Source organism: Chiloscyllium plagiosum, chromosome 45 (assembly GCF_004010195.1).
Source record: "Chiloscyllium plagiosum isolate BGI_BamShark_2017 chromosome 45, ASM401019v2, whole genome shotgun sequence".
NCBI classification, from domain to species: domain Eukaryota; kingdom Metazoa; phylum Chordata; class Chondrichthyes; order Orectolobiformes; family Hemiscylliidae; genus Chiloscyllium; species Chiloscyllium plagiosum.
In genome coordinates, this window is record NC_057754.1 from 4,294,718 (window position 1) to 4,309,726 (window position 15,009).

The 15,009-nt window shown below is 46.0% G+C and overlaps 1 protein-coding gene across 3 annotated transcripts in view; it reads right to left on the minus strand.

The window, feature by feature from the left end:
• The window catches only part of ltbp3 (latent transforming growth factor beta binding protein 3), a 172,437-nt gene that overhangs the window by 81,293 nt on the left and 76,135 nt on the right, over window positions 1-15,009 (minus strand). The window lies entirely within an intron of this gene.

Consider the following 15,009-nt stretch of genomic DNA (forward strand, 5'->3'; position numbering starts at 1 on the left):
AGATAACAAAATCTGATCCTTCTGTTCCTTAACGGCAGACCTCTGTTCTCTGCAGTAAAAGTGAAGAGCTACTTGTAGAAAGTCTAAAAATTAGCTTTTGGGGATGATAGCTAGACTGAGAGGGGGCTCCTTTCTCCAGACTAGGGAAGATCACAGCCTGAAAGATTTTGTTGAATTTCAAACGGGTACAGTCAGATAGACACAAGGAAGATGTAGGCCAGACCCAAACTTGGATAACATAACATTGTGCAGTGGTATAGTCACTGGCTTAACAATTGAGGCCAATGTTATGGGGATGTGGGTTCAAATTCTATCATAACAAATGGTGAAATTTGAAGTTTTTTTTAAAGGAAGTTATTCTGGAATCAAAATGTTGGTAAGACAGTGACGCAAGCTGCCAACTGTTGTAAGAGAACACCCATCTGGTTCATACTCCTTTCATGAAGGTGTTCTGCTGTGACTACATGGGACTCGAAACGCACAGTAATGTGGTTGACTCTTAACCAAACTCAGCAAAAACAGAAACACAGTTATATCAGTTGTACACAATGGCCCCTGAGAAAAAGTTTGAGGAGATAGAGATACAAAATCAGGTCAAGACCAGGACAAAAGAAATTTTGTCTTGTTAGGAACTCTCTAAAGTTGCAGAATAAGCGACCTTCACAATGATGAAAATACAATCACAGTACAGATACACAGAGAGGAATCTACACCCTGAGTGGAGTTAGATGTTAGACAGCGAGTGGCCCGTATCACACTGAATAAACACTGACTCTGTACGGTTACACAGTGAGTGACCCTTATCCTGCTGAATAAACACTGACTCTGTACAGTTACACAGTGGGTGACCCTTACCCTGCTGAATAAACACTGACTCTGTACGGTTACACAGCGTGTAACCCTTGCTCTGTTGAATAAATACTGACTCTGGACAGTTACACAGTGACTGACCCTTATCATGCTCAATAAACCCTGACTCTGTACGTTTATACAGCAAGTGACACTTACCCTCCTCAATAAACACTGACTGTGTACGGTTACACAGTGAGTGACCCTTACCCTGCTCAATAAACACTGACTCTGTACAGTTACGCAGTGAGTGACCCTTAACCTGCTGAATAAACACGGACTGTGTACAGTTACACAGCAAATGACCCTTACCCTGCTGAATAAACACTGACTGCGTACAGTTACACAGTGAGTGACCCTTAACCTGCTCAATAAACACTGACTGCGTACAGTTACACAGTGAGTGACCCTTACCCTGCTCAATAAACACTAACTGTGTACAGTTTCACAGCAAGTGACCCTTACCCTGCTCAATAAACACTGACTCTGTACGGTTACACAGTGAATGACCGTTACCCTGCTGAATAAACGCTGACTCTATACAAGGTGTTGTCAAACAGGAAGACCTAAGGGCTCAGATTGATAATTCTTTGAAGTTTGTGTCACAAGTAGACAGGGTGGTTAAGAAGGTGTTTGGCACCCTCGCCTTCATTCCTCAGACCATTACATACATGTATTTGGACGTCATGTAGTGATTGTACAGGATGGTGGTGAGGCCACTTGTGGAATATGGCGTACTGCTCTGATTGGCCTGCTTTCGGAAGGATATTATTAAATTGGAATGGGTGCAGAATTGATTGATAAGGATGTTACCAGGACTGGAGGGTTTGAGTTATAAGGAGAGGCTGGATAGGCTGGGACCTTTTTCACCAGAGCATAGGAGGTTGAGGAATAACCTTACAGAGGTTGAGAAAATCATAAGTGGCATGGATAAGATGAATAGCATAGGTCTTTTCTCGAGAGTAAGGGTGTTCAATACTAGAGGGTGTACGTTTGAGGTGAGAGGACAAAGGTTTAAAAGAGACCTGAGTGTAACTTTTTCACACACATGGTGGTGCGTGTGTGGAATGAGCTGTCAGAGGATGTGGTAGATGCAGGTGCAGTTACAACGTTTAAAAGACATTTGGACAGGAACACAAATAGGAAGGGTTTAGAGGGATATGGGTCAAATGCTGGCAATGGGACTCATTTAGCGAGGGAAACTTTGTCAGCATTTGACAAGATGGGCCGTCGGGTCTGTTTCCATGCTGTATGACTCTATAACTCTATTAGAAATACTCCATATCTAACCCTGTGCTTACCTGACCAGGGAATGTTTGATGGCGACAGTGTAGAGGGATCTTTACTCTTTTTCTAACCCCGTGCTGTCCCTATCCTGGGAGTGTTTGATGAGGGACAGTGTAGAGGAAGTTTTACTCTGTGTCTAACCCCGTGCTGTCCCTATCCTGGGAGTGTTTGCTAGCGGACAGTGTAGAGGGAGCTTTACTCTGTATCTAACCCCATGCTGCAGCTGCCCAGAGAGTGTTTGACACCTTGCCCACGAAACGGGAAGCATTTTAGACTGAACACTGACCTCCTTCGTAACAAATCGTACAGAGTCAGGTAGCAGTCCTGCTCCCCAGTACAAGCTGCTGCTAGCTTTGAGCAGCTGTGGCCGCTTGTGGTCTGAATCCAGAATGTTTGCGGTAATTGGAAAACATTTGTAACAAGAGCTCCTCCAGTCAGAGATGTAATCCAAGGAAGGATTCCAATGAACCAGATCATTCTTTGTCCAGCGTCTTCAATCTGTCTTGCTGATTCGGATCCAACCCTGAAGCCTCTGATCCTGATCCAAGAACAAGTTGATCTGCACTTTTTCAAGTATTTGAGTCTGAGAATGTGGGAGGGTACATTTTTCATTTTCCATTCCTTTATTCTCTAGATGGGGGCGTCACTGTGAAGGTCAGTGTTTGTAGCATGTTGTATTTAGAGCTTATACCTCTCCCCGCTTATTATGAGCTGCTGCAATCAATGTTCCATCAGTGCTGTCAAACTACGGCAGTTCCAGATTTCACCTTCCCTCCTCCCCTCCCCCCACTCCCCAATGATGACTGAATGCCAGCATCACAGGATGGTTGGGGCGCAGAAGGAGGTCAATGCATCAGTACCAGCCCCTCAAATGAGCAACGCACCCCAGCGCCAATTTCCTGTCTTCTCACCCATCTTTTCATTTTCAAAATGGCTGCCAACACCATCTTGAATGCCTCCCAGATGTTCACCACGACCCCTGTGAACGCACATCTCCTCCTGTCTCCGTGGGAACAGTTTCACCGCTGCCTGCCCTGTCTCTACCTCTTGTAGAATCCCCTATAAAAGCAGGCCATTCAGCCCATCACCGGGGCTCTGAAGAGCATCCCACTCAGACCCACACTATCCCACTAACCATGCATTCCCCATGGTTAACTCACCAAACCCGCACATCCCTGGACACTACGGGGCAACTTAGCATGGCCAATCCACCCTAACCTACACACCTTTGGACTACTGGAGGAAACCAGAGCACCCGAAGAAAATCCACGCAGACACGGGAAGAATGTGCAAACTCTACACAGACAGTCACCCGAGGGTGGTATCAAACCTAGGTCCCTGACGGTGTGAGGCAGCAGTAGTGTCCATTGAACCACCGTGACACCCAAAGTAGCTCTTAAGTATATTTTTTTAAATCCATCCTTAGCCTCACTTTTAAAACAAGAAGCATTGAAGGTTTCCCAGTTGTACTAGGCATTTGGATCAAAGTCTAAGGGGTCATGTAGAATCCTATACCTATTCCTGGGGCAGCTGTCACCCTCAGGCAGCCTGCTCTAGGGGTTAGAGGTCGCGGGTTTAGAATGTGCTGTTGAAGGTGCCTCGGCCAGTTGCTGCAGTGCACCATGGGAATTGTGGGCAGTCCATCATCAGTCAGCCATTTCAAGAGCAACCTCTTTCACCTTCGCTCTGAATTAATATCCATTCTAAGAGGAAGAGCCCTTAGGAACCTTGTTAGGATCACTTGCTTCTTTTTGTCAAATCCATTCACAGGATGTGGGTGTCATTGACCAGTCCGGCATATATTACTCATCCTTAGTTGCCCAGAGGGCAGTTAAGAGCCAACCACATTACTATGGGTCTGGAGTCACAGGTAGGCCAGACCAAGTATAGGGTTCCCTTCCATAAAGGAAGTTAGTGAACCAGATAATGGGCTTTTTCTGACAATTGCCAATGGTTTCATGGTCATCATTAGCACCTTCATTCCAGATTTTTATTGAATTCAAACTCCACCATCTGTCATGGCGGGATTTGAACCCAGGTCCCCAACACATTTACCTCGGTCTCTGGATTAACCCAAAATGAAGACCTGTGGTTGCTAGAAACCTGAAGCAAAAACAGAAAGTGCTGGAGAAACTCAGCAGGTCTGGCAGCAGCTGTGGAGAGAGAAAGCAGAGTTAGTGTTTCAAGTCCAGTGACCCTTCTTCAGAAATGTTCCGGACGTCAAATGTTGACCGCTTTCTCTCCACGGATACTGCTAGACCTGCGGAGTTTCTCCAACAATTTTCTGTTTTCCGTCTCTGAATTAATAGTCTGGTTGTAATACCACTAGACCACTGTTCCCCCTTGTAGGTAGGTAGTTAAGTCTTTAAAGTGAAGGTGCTGTCAGATCAGGATGAATCACACAACACAGAAACACACCCTTCGATCCAACCAGTCCATGCCGACCATGATCCCAAACTAAACTGGTCCCACCTGCCTGCTCCTGGCCCACATCTCACCAAACATTTCTTATTCGTGAACTTATCTCAATGTTTTTTAAATGTTGTAACTGTACCTGCACCCATCATCTCCTCTGGAAGTTCATTCTAGACATGAACCACTCTCTGAGTGAAAATTGCACCCCATGTCTTTTTAATGTCTTTCTCCTCTCACCTTAAAAATGTGCCCCTTAGTCTTCCAATCCCCCCACCGTAAGGAAAAAACACCTGCCATTCACCTTATCTATATGCCTCAGGATTTTATAAACCTCTAATAGGTCACCTCTCAACCTCCTACGCTCCAGTGAAAAAAGTCCCAGCCTATCCAGCCTCTTCTCATAACTCAAACCCTTCATTCCCGGCAACATCCTGGTAAATCTCTTCAGAACCCTCTCCAACTTAATAATATCCTTCCTATAACAGGGCGACTAAAACTGGACACAATATTCCAGAAGAGGCCTCACCAACGTCCTGTGCATCCTCACCATGACGTCCCAGCTCCTACACTCAAAAGGTCTGAGCAATGAAGGCAAGCGCGCTGAACACCTTCTTAATCATCCTGTCTGTAGAGATGCAAACTTCAAAGAATTATGTACCTGAACCACTAGGTTCTACAACACTATCCAAGGCCCTGTTTTTAACTGTATAAGTCTTGTGTTTGTTTCTGTGTTGAAAAATGCAAGTGTAGGAGGTAATGGATGAAGGGACATGTTGTGGACTAATGAGAAGGCAGCAGAATTTGGGATCAGGCCAAGTTAATGTAAGGTGAGAGTCATAGGATACCAGAATAGTTCAATTTAAAAGTAACAAAGACATGAATGGGTGTTCCAACAACAGAGGAGCTGAGGTAGGGTTAGAGTGAGGTGGAAATAGGCTGGAGAAGGAACTGGGGGGTTGTTAGTTGAAAACAGCCCTTAATTGGAGTCTGTTTTCAGTTTGAGAAACCTCAAGGCTGGCAGTCCCAGAAATCCAGTCAGTTCGTAGCCCTAATAAGGCAGCATTTGCAGCAAGTCAGCCATGTTGTCGCAGGCTAACGAGGCCTCCAAGAAAAAGCGATAAGGGGAAATTAGACAAATCATTACATCCTGAAAAGTGCTCTTTCAGAGACTGCACTCCGGAAGGTTCCTCGGAGACCAGGGGCTAATGAGACCTCTGCGGCAGAAAATCTCTGACAGAAACAAAGCCATTTTCCCAACGCAGAAGTTAGCTGTAAAAAAAAAAGAGGCCTACCGAGATTCCTTTCAGTCACCCACAAAAGCGCTCACTGATCCAGGCAATGTCAAAGATCAGGCTTTCAGGTAAAACACAGGCCAAGTTTTTTTTATATACTATTAAACACTTTCACTGTGAGGAAGTACTTAATTGACAGGAAGCAAGGGTAACTGAAAGACACACAGAGTACTTAAAGCTCTTTGTAGCGCAAATTAAAATCCATAATTTTCTGGCATTGGGACGAGGAGCAAATCTGTGCCTCAGAAAGAGTGCCTTTGAAATGAAGAACTCACGTCCCAAAATAACAAAAGGGTAAGTCAAACCCATTGACATCTCATAGCCACAAAGCAGAATGGTGAGGGAGGGGATCAATTAGGCCTGGATTCACTTGTTTAGAAGAATGAGATCTGATTATAATGCACCAATTTCTAATGGGGCTGGACAATTTGATGCAAGGAGGATGTATCCCGAGTCATAGATTAGATTCCCTACAGTGTGGAAACAGGCACTTTGGCACAAGTCCACACCGACCCTCCGAAGAGTAACCCACCCAGACCCATTCCCCCACCCTATATATACCCCTGACTAATGCACCTAAAACTATGGGCAATTTAGCATGGCCAATCCACCCTAACCTGCATGTCTTTGGATTGTGGGAAGAAACTGGAACACCCGGAGGAAACCCATGCAGACACAGGGAGAACATGCAAACTCCACACAGATAGTTGCCCAAGGGTGGAATCAAACCCAGGGCCCTGGTGCTATGAGGCAGCAGTGCTAACCACTGAGCCACTGTGCCGCCATGAATTATTTTATTTATAGATCAAAGGAGATACAGCAAGAAATGTTTTGTTGCCACAATCTGGCACCATTTTGAAATATGTAAAGATTAAAAAGGAAGTACTGAAATAGAATTCATCTTCACTGGGCCGAGACCCAAACACAGCTCCAGGGCTCCTGCAAGATGGCTCTCAAGGAGTCATGGAGTCAAAAAACACAGAAACAGACCCTTCGGTCCAACCAGTCCATGCTGACTATAATCCCAGCCTAAACCAGTCCCGCCTGCCTGCTCCTGACCCATTTCCCTCCAAACCCTTTCCTATTCATGTACTTATCCAAATGTCTTTTAAACGTTGAAGTGTACCCACATCCAGTAGTTCCTCAGGAAATTCATTCTGCACACCTCTGTGTAAAAAAAGTTAAGCATTATTTCATAGAATAAGCAGAAAAATAAAGGAATAAGGTAAGTATCAAAAGGGACAACTTTTTCATACAGAGGGTGGTGCATGCATGGAATGAGCTGCCAGAGAAAATGGTGGAGGCTGGTACAACGATAACATTTAAAAGGCACCTGGATGAGTACATGGATAGGAAGAGTTTAGAGGCATATGGGCCAAACTGCAGGCAAATAGGACTAGTTCCATTTAGGAAACTTGGTCAGCATGAATGAGTTGGGCCAAAGGGCCTGTTTCCATGCTGTATGACTCTAAGGGCTTCCCACAGCCAGACTGTGCAACCACTCACTGAAAGTGGACATCCCCAATAACACATCTCCAACTCTCCTTTTCTGAGCTGAATACAGACATAGAGAGGCGATGCTTCAGTTACACAGGAAGACAACATCCAGAGTACAGTAATGGTCTCCACGTTGAATGCAGAATGTATATGTTGGAGACAGTTCAAAGAAGGTTGGCCAAACTACTACCCAGAACAAATGATTGGGTAGCCTTCTGAGGAAGCATTGGACAGGCATGGCTTGTCATGGCATGACATTAGTGAACCAGGCTGGCTTTCCCCAACAATCAAATCATCATTGGACTCTTAATTCTAGAGATTTTTTGCTAATTTCAATTCAAATTCCACTATCTGCTGTGGTGGGATTTGAATCCGGGTGCCCGGGCATTATCTGAGTCTCTGCATTAATAGGCCAGCAATAATACCACTAAGCTACCGCCTTCTCATATAACAAATGTCGGAGGTTGAGCTATCTCTGAATTCCAGAAACTTCCAATAACGTTGTCACAAATGGATCCATTTGTGGATTGCCTTCTTAAGAGACACCATGTGCCTAGGTTGATCTAGTGTTAATCCTGAATGAGCAAGGTGCTATCTGGACAGTAGATCCAAATTTCCAAATTTAATGTAGACTGTGTCCAACTGAGATTTTTTCGGCCATTTTATTTTCTATTACGCTGAGGCCCTTCTTCCTTTTGCACTCTGTTCCCAGACCAAGAGAAGCGCCCATACCTTCTTTACCTTTTAATTTGAAAATAGCAGGTCGCTACTTCCACGTTATTTTGTCACTAGATCAAAAGATTAGTGTTTCCGATTCCTGGAAACAGGACCCAACCACATTCCAGATGGCCAACCATGAAAGAGGTTGTATTTTGGGAGGGCCGGGAGCTCTGCTAGATACATATGTGGTTGAAAAGTGGCAACAAAATGATTTAACAACATTTCTGATGCAGCTGTAAATTTCTAAACCTTCTGTGTTGAGGCCATCTGGATTCAATAAATACAATAACTGGAGCCAAATAAAATAAACAAGGTTGTGAAACATTATTTGGTATTTTGTAGGTTCCTTGACAGTGACTGAAAGGGCCATTGATGGCTCTGATGACCATTCGGGTGGTATCTTGGGGATTTGGCATGATGCACATGCACAAAGAATTAAAATTTCATGTTGGTCATGCCAGGGTACGCTGAGATGCACGCTCCGCGTTGGCCACACGGCCTGGCATGAGGTTTCCCACCAACTGGGTGTTTTATCTGATGTGGCAATGCTGATGTCATCTCCCATAACATAAGAAACGTGGCATAAACCGCATGGTATTGAAGGGTCCAACAGATATTTATTACAGTAACTACAGTGCGCAAAGCTCCCATCCCTCAGGCACATAGGTGCCAGGCTCATATAAGCTTCATGTTTACAGCAGACAAATATCCTTCCAGTGCAGTGTCATGCTTCAAGTGATCCAGGGGTATGTGTGAGTGTGAGAGAGATGGTGTGTGGGCGTGAGAGAGAGGGTGTATGTGTCAGTGCGAGCTTGTGTGCGTCAGTGTGAGTGTGTGTTTGAGACTGTGTTTGTGTGAGAGCATGTGTGTTTCTGGGTGAGTGTGTGTGGATATGTGAGAGAATGGGTGCAGGTTTGTGAGTGTATGAGTGTGTGAACATGTGTGTGTGTGTGTGATAATATGTGTGTTTCTGGGTGAGTGTATGAATTTTGAGAGAGACTGTGGAAGTTTGTGTGAATGTGTGTGATAATAGTTATGTGTGTGTGAATGTGCTTCTGGGTGAGTATTTCTGTGTGCGTGTGAATGTGTGAGAGAAATTGTGTGTCCGAGTTTGTGTAAGTGTCTGATTTTGTGAATCTATGTGTGTGTGTGTTTGCGTGAGTCTGAGTATGAGGGGTGTGCATATATGTGTGCAAGTGTGTGTGTGTGTGTTAGTGTGACGGTCTGTGCTTGTGTGTGTGAGTGAACGTGAGAGTGTGCAAAAGTGTGTGTGAGAGACACAGCGTGAGAGCACATGTGTATGTACACACTCGTGCAAAATCTCAACCACAACAGTCTTCCACTCCAGGAGTGGACAAAGTTAAAAATCACTCAACACTAGGTTATAGTCCAACGGGTTTTTTTGGAAGCACTTGCTTTCGGAGTGCTGCTCCTCCATCTGATGAAGGAGCAGCCTCCAAAAGCTAGTGCTTCCAAATAAACCTGTTGGACTATAATCTGGCGTTGTGGGATTTTTAACTTTGTTCAGCCCAGTCCAACACCAGCTCCTCCACATCATGACATTCCTGGAGAGCTCAGGGGAAGGCGCTTCAGATAAACATTACCCCTTTTCATAGAAGTGATAATAAAACAAGCCCCCCACAGGTGGGCCTCAGTGAACCCAGCCACCATTGTGAAGATGAACTGGGGTCATCCACGCTGGAGCAATTCTCAACCAACAACCATCGAAAAGAGATGCCCACATTGTTGCAATTTGTTGGACGTTTGCTATGTGCTGATTGGCTGCCTGTTTGCTACATCACAAGAGCAAATACTTCATTGGCTGCGACACTGGGTGCTAGCGAGGTGGCGAAAGGAGCTGGGGAATTGGGACTCCACCTCACTTTGCCCGGGGGGTGTGTGTGTGTGTGTGTGTGTGCGTGGTGGTGCCGATGGGGTTCCTGAGCATCCCTACCCCGGTATGAACCGGAAGATGGAGGAGCATAAATAGCTACGAGACTGGTTAACTGGGACTCACTTGGCACGAGGGAGCGAAAGGAAACAGGAAATGGAAGAGATTATAAAGTCAGCTCGGGACCATTTTGATTCCAGCCCAATCAGTTCAGAGCAAAGATTACGTTGGCAACTCCGTTGCAATTGGAGCCACTATCAAAGGCCCTCAGTTTTATCACGGAACACAGCACCTTCCGGAACGTTCCACCAATTCCTTTCTGCGCTGTTTACCTTTGACAGAATGTGAGTGACTCTCTGGGTTCAGAATGGATTCCACATATTCACACAGCAGAACCACATCAAGTTCCTGAGGGATGTCAGCTCAGCGAGCGAAGACCTACAGCAAGCAAGAGCTTTGGCCTCAATGTTTGCCGCAAATGTTTCCAGGGAGATACCGGTCAGGAGTGAGCTGCAGGGTTGAGCTTAAAGCTTGAGGATCCCACTGATGCAGTGAAGAACGAAATCATTGGATTAAAACTCTGAGCAGAGCCTTGGGATTGTAATTTGTACATTACATAGTGATGTGCTGGCTTTTAAAAGTAATATCATGTTGCATTTAGCCTTTCATTTGCCTCACGTAACCTCTGTTCCAAACAGTCTGCATTCCACACCGAAAGGAGAGATCACAAATGTTTCTTAAAACATAACTCCAGCTCATTTAATGGCGGCGATGTAGAGGAAGCTTTATTCCATATCTAACCCCATCGCTGTCCCTTTTGTGGGAGTGTTTGATGGGGACAGTGTAGAGAGAGCTTTACTCTGTATCTAACCCCATCGCTGTCCCTGTCCTGGGAATGTTTGATGGGGGACAGTGCAGAGGGAGTTTTACTCTGTATCTAACCCTGTGCTGTCCCTATTTTGGGAGTGTTTGATGGGGGACAGTGCAGGGTGAGCTTTACTCTGTATCATTTTCTTTCACAATTCAGTCACAAATCTCACCTAGATCCTTAAAGGTTCTGATGCAAGTCTATAGGTTGTATACCTATATACTAGATGGCACGGTGGCTCAGTGGTTAGCACTGCTGCGTCACAGAGCTAGGGACCTGTGTTCAATCTGACCCTCCTGTGGAGCTTGCATGTTCTCCCTGTGGCTGCATGGGGTTCCTCTGGTTGCTCCGGTCTCCTCCCACAGTCCGAAGATGTGCAGGTTAGGCTGGATTGGCCGTGCTAAATTTCCCCATAGTGTCCATTGATGTGCAGGTTAGGCGGATCAGCCATGGGGAAATGTAGGGTTATAGGGAGCTGGGTAAGGGTGGGGTGCTCTTCGAAGGGTCAGTGATGGACCAAATGGTCTCTCTCTCTCTCACTGTAATGGATCGATATCTCAAACAGGCCCTGACCTGAAAACATCGTCCTGGTTTCAGGAGCAGAAAGAATGAACTGCAGATGAAGCTTGGGATATATCGCTCTGGCTGAAGTGAGAGCAGAGGCCCATGCCTTAAAGCACTGATCTATAGAAATGGCTTACGCAGGCACTTTGGTAGTGGGGTGACCGTAGCTGTGACGGTTCCTGTTCAGCCAGCGCCATTCATCACGCTCTCCCCCCCAACTCCCCCACCACCACTGTTGCGGACCCTTAAGGAGCTAAGACCACACAACAATGGAGTCATGTGGGAATGCTGCAGGGATGGAAATGTCACCCTTCAGGTGAGGTCAAAGGTCGGCCGGACACCTGCGCGGAGAACAGGTCATTTCCCTGAGCGATCCTTCCTTAGTCAGTACCCTACTATAAAACTGTTCCCAGAACTACTCGTGTAGAATCACAGAAAGAGGCCATTCGGCCCATGCCAGCTCATTCGAAGAGAGTAGTAGAGACCAGAAGCCTCACCTGTGCAAGCACTTGAAATGTGGGATTGGTGTCGATAGGCTAGCACAGAATCGATAGGCCAAAGGGGTGTTTTCTGTACCAATGTGATTCTACTTTGTATGAGATTCCAGCTTATTCCAAATCTCCGTCAGCTCTGCAATTCTATTCAAGTCCAAAGACGAGTCATCGGGGATTCGAAACGTTAACTCTGCTTTCTCTCCACAGATGCTGCCAGAGCTGCTGAGTTTCTCCTTTTAGCCCTCTCTGCTTTGAGAACAACAGCTCCAGTTTCTTCACTTTATCCCAGAACTGCAATCTTCTACCATCTTTGAATCCCCGACAGTATGGAAACAGGCCATTCGGCCCAACAGGTCCATGTCAACTCTCTGAGCAGCACCCACCCATCCCTGTAACCCTGCACTTCCCACGGCTAACCCACACATCCCTGGACACTATATCACGGCCAATCCACCCTAACCGGCACACCTCTGGACTGTGTGAAGAATCCGGAGCACCAGGAGGAAACCCACGCAGACACGGGGAGAATGTGCAAACTCCACACAGACAGTTGCCCGAGGGCGGAATCGAACCCGGGTCCCTGGTGCTGTGAGGCTGCAGTGCTAACCACTGAGCCACCGTGTCGCCCCTATGAATGTTTGCATTTTATGCCCCTCTCTATGTACCTCTGTCAAACTCTGTGCGCAGTAGGTACTTGGAATGCGGGTGACACCTACTCAAGGCAAAAATCAGCATATGGTTTCTTTTTTAGTCATGAGGACACTGTTGTGTGAAACTTCAGAAAGATTTAATAGGCAGTGTCGTGACACACCTTCCTTGGGCACTGAGTGGGACTTAAACCGGAGTTTCTAACTTAGAAGTACGGACACTACCACCCCCCAAGGCCATGTGGTCTCAAGCCTTACTCCCTGAGTTACCCTTCTGCTTTCTGCTCTGTGACTGCCTCTACACCCACCCGTGATCCAGCAGTCTCCCAGTGCGCAACAATGGATTGTCCACGAAGACTCTGATCAATGACCCAACAGGTTTCACAGAAGAACATAAGAACTAGGAGCAGGAGTAGGCCCTCTGGCCCTTTGAGCCTGTCCCGCCATTCAATAAGATCATAACTCATCTTGTCATGGACTCAGCTCCACATACCCGCTCTCACCGTATCCCTTAGTAGAACATAAGAACTAGGAGCAGGACATAGGAACTAGGAGCAGGGAATGGAAACAAAGGGAAACAATGTGCAAGGATAACGTTGGACATTATTTCTTTTCAAATTGATTCAAACAATGTCCCTCCTATTTTGCTCTTCTGAAGTGACACCAAGGTTAAGAGTTAGAATACAAGGGTACATGTACTGCTGAGACTGTATAAGGCTCTGGTCAGAATGCGTTTGGAATATTCTGAGCAGTTTTCGGCCCGGTGTCTAAGGAAGGAATGTTGTGGGAGGTCCAGAAAAGGATTATGAGAATGGCCCTGGGGTGAAGGCCTTGTCAAATGAGGACTCTGAATCTGTATTTGGGTCTGTATGGTGTTTAGAAAGGTGGGTGGGGGGGAGGGGTTATGGATCTGTTTGAAACTTACAGAATACTGAGAACTCTGGATAGAGTGAATGTGGGGAAGATGCTTTCACCAGTAGGAGAGTCTAGGACCCGAGGGCATAGCCTCAGAGTGAAGGAACTGAGATGAGGAGGAATTTCTTCAGCCAGAGAGGGGTGAATGTGTGGAACTCATTGCCACAGAGAGCTGTGTAGGCCAAGTCACTGAGTGTCTTTAAGACAGAGATAGGTGGGTGCTTGATGGGTTCAAGGGTTACAGGTGAAGGCAGGAAATTGGGGTTGAGAAACATATCAACCATGATAGAGTGGTGGAGCAGACTTAGATGGGCCGAATGGCCTAATTTTGCTCCTATGGAATTTCTAGCTTGTTTGACCCCTCCAAGTGTTCAAACAGCCCAATTCTGCAGCCCCTTTATACCTAGGTCCTGACCTATCCCTGCCTAACTTTATTCTCCTCCATAAGAGGGCTCTCCCTGCACATTTCTATCTTAACCGGGTCCGTCAAACTCGTTAATATTTCATTGAACCAAACTCTCATTCCAACGAGAAGTTTTCAAACTTTCTTCACAACATAAGTCCCAGGAATGAGTTGTGAACTTTCTCTGAAACGCATCAAAAGCAACTGTACTCATTTCACATGTAAGGAGATCAAAGCTGTACACACTCTTTCAGATGTGGTCTCACCACGGCCCTGAACAGCTGCAGTGAAACCTTCATACCTGTATATTCCATTCCCTTTGCAATAAACACCAACATTCCCATTCCATTCGCCTTCCTGATCACTTGTAGGGTCATTCAGCACGGAAACAGATCCTTCGATCCAAACAGAATCCCAAACTAAACTAGACCCACCTGCCTGCTCCTGGCCCATGTCCCTCCAAACCCTTTCCTATTCATGTACTCATCCAAATGTCTTTGAAATCTCATAACTGTACCCGCATCCACCACTTTCTCTGCAGTTTGGGGGTGGCATGTTGGTTCAGTGGTTAGCACTGCTGCCTCACAGCGTCAGGGACCCGGGTTCGATTCCTGCCTCAGGCGATAGTCTGTGTGGAATTCGCACATTATCCCCATTACTGTGTGGGTTTCCTCCCACAATCCAAAGATGCGCAGGTTAGGTGAATTGGCTGTGCTAAATTGCCCACAGTGTTAGGTGGCTTACAGGGATAAATGTAGGCATCTGGGTGGGTTACTCTTCAGAGGGTCAGTGTGGACATGTTGGGCCAAAGGGCCTGTTTCCATACTGTAGGGAATCTAATCTAATCAGTTTCATTCCACACACGAACCAGTCCTTGTGCAAAAAAAAAATTGCCCCTCACGTCTTTTTTAAATCTTTCTCCTCTCAACTTAAAAAATTTGCCCTCTAGTCTTGAAATCCCCACTCTAGGGAAAAGACATCTGACATTCACCTTATCTGATTTTATAAACCTCTATAAGGTCACCCATGAACCTTCTACTCTTTCCACCCAGATAATGTTCTTCTACAACAACTTCCATCAGGCAGAAGATACTGATGTTTGAGCACTGGCACCAACAGGTTCAAATACAGCTTCTTCCTAATTGTTACTGGATTAATGAAAGGACT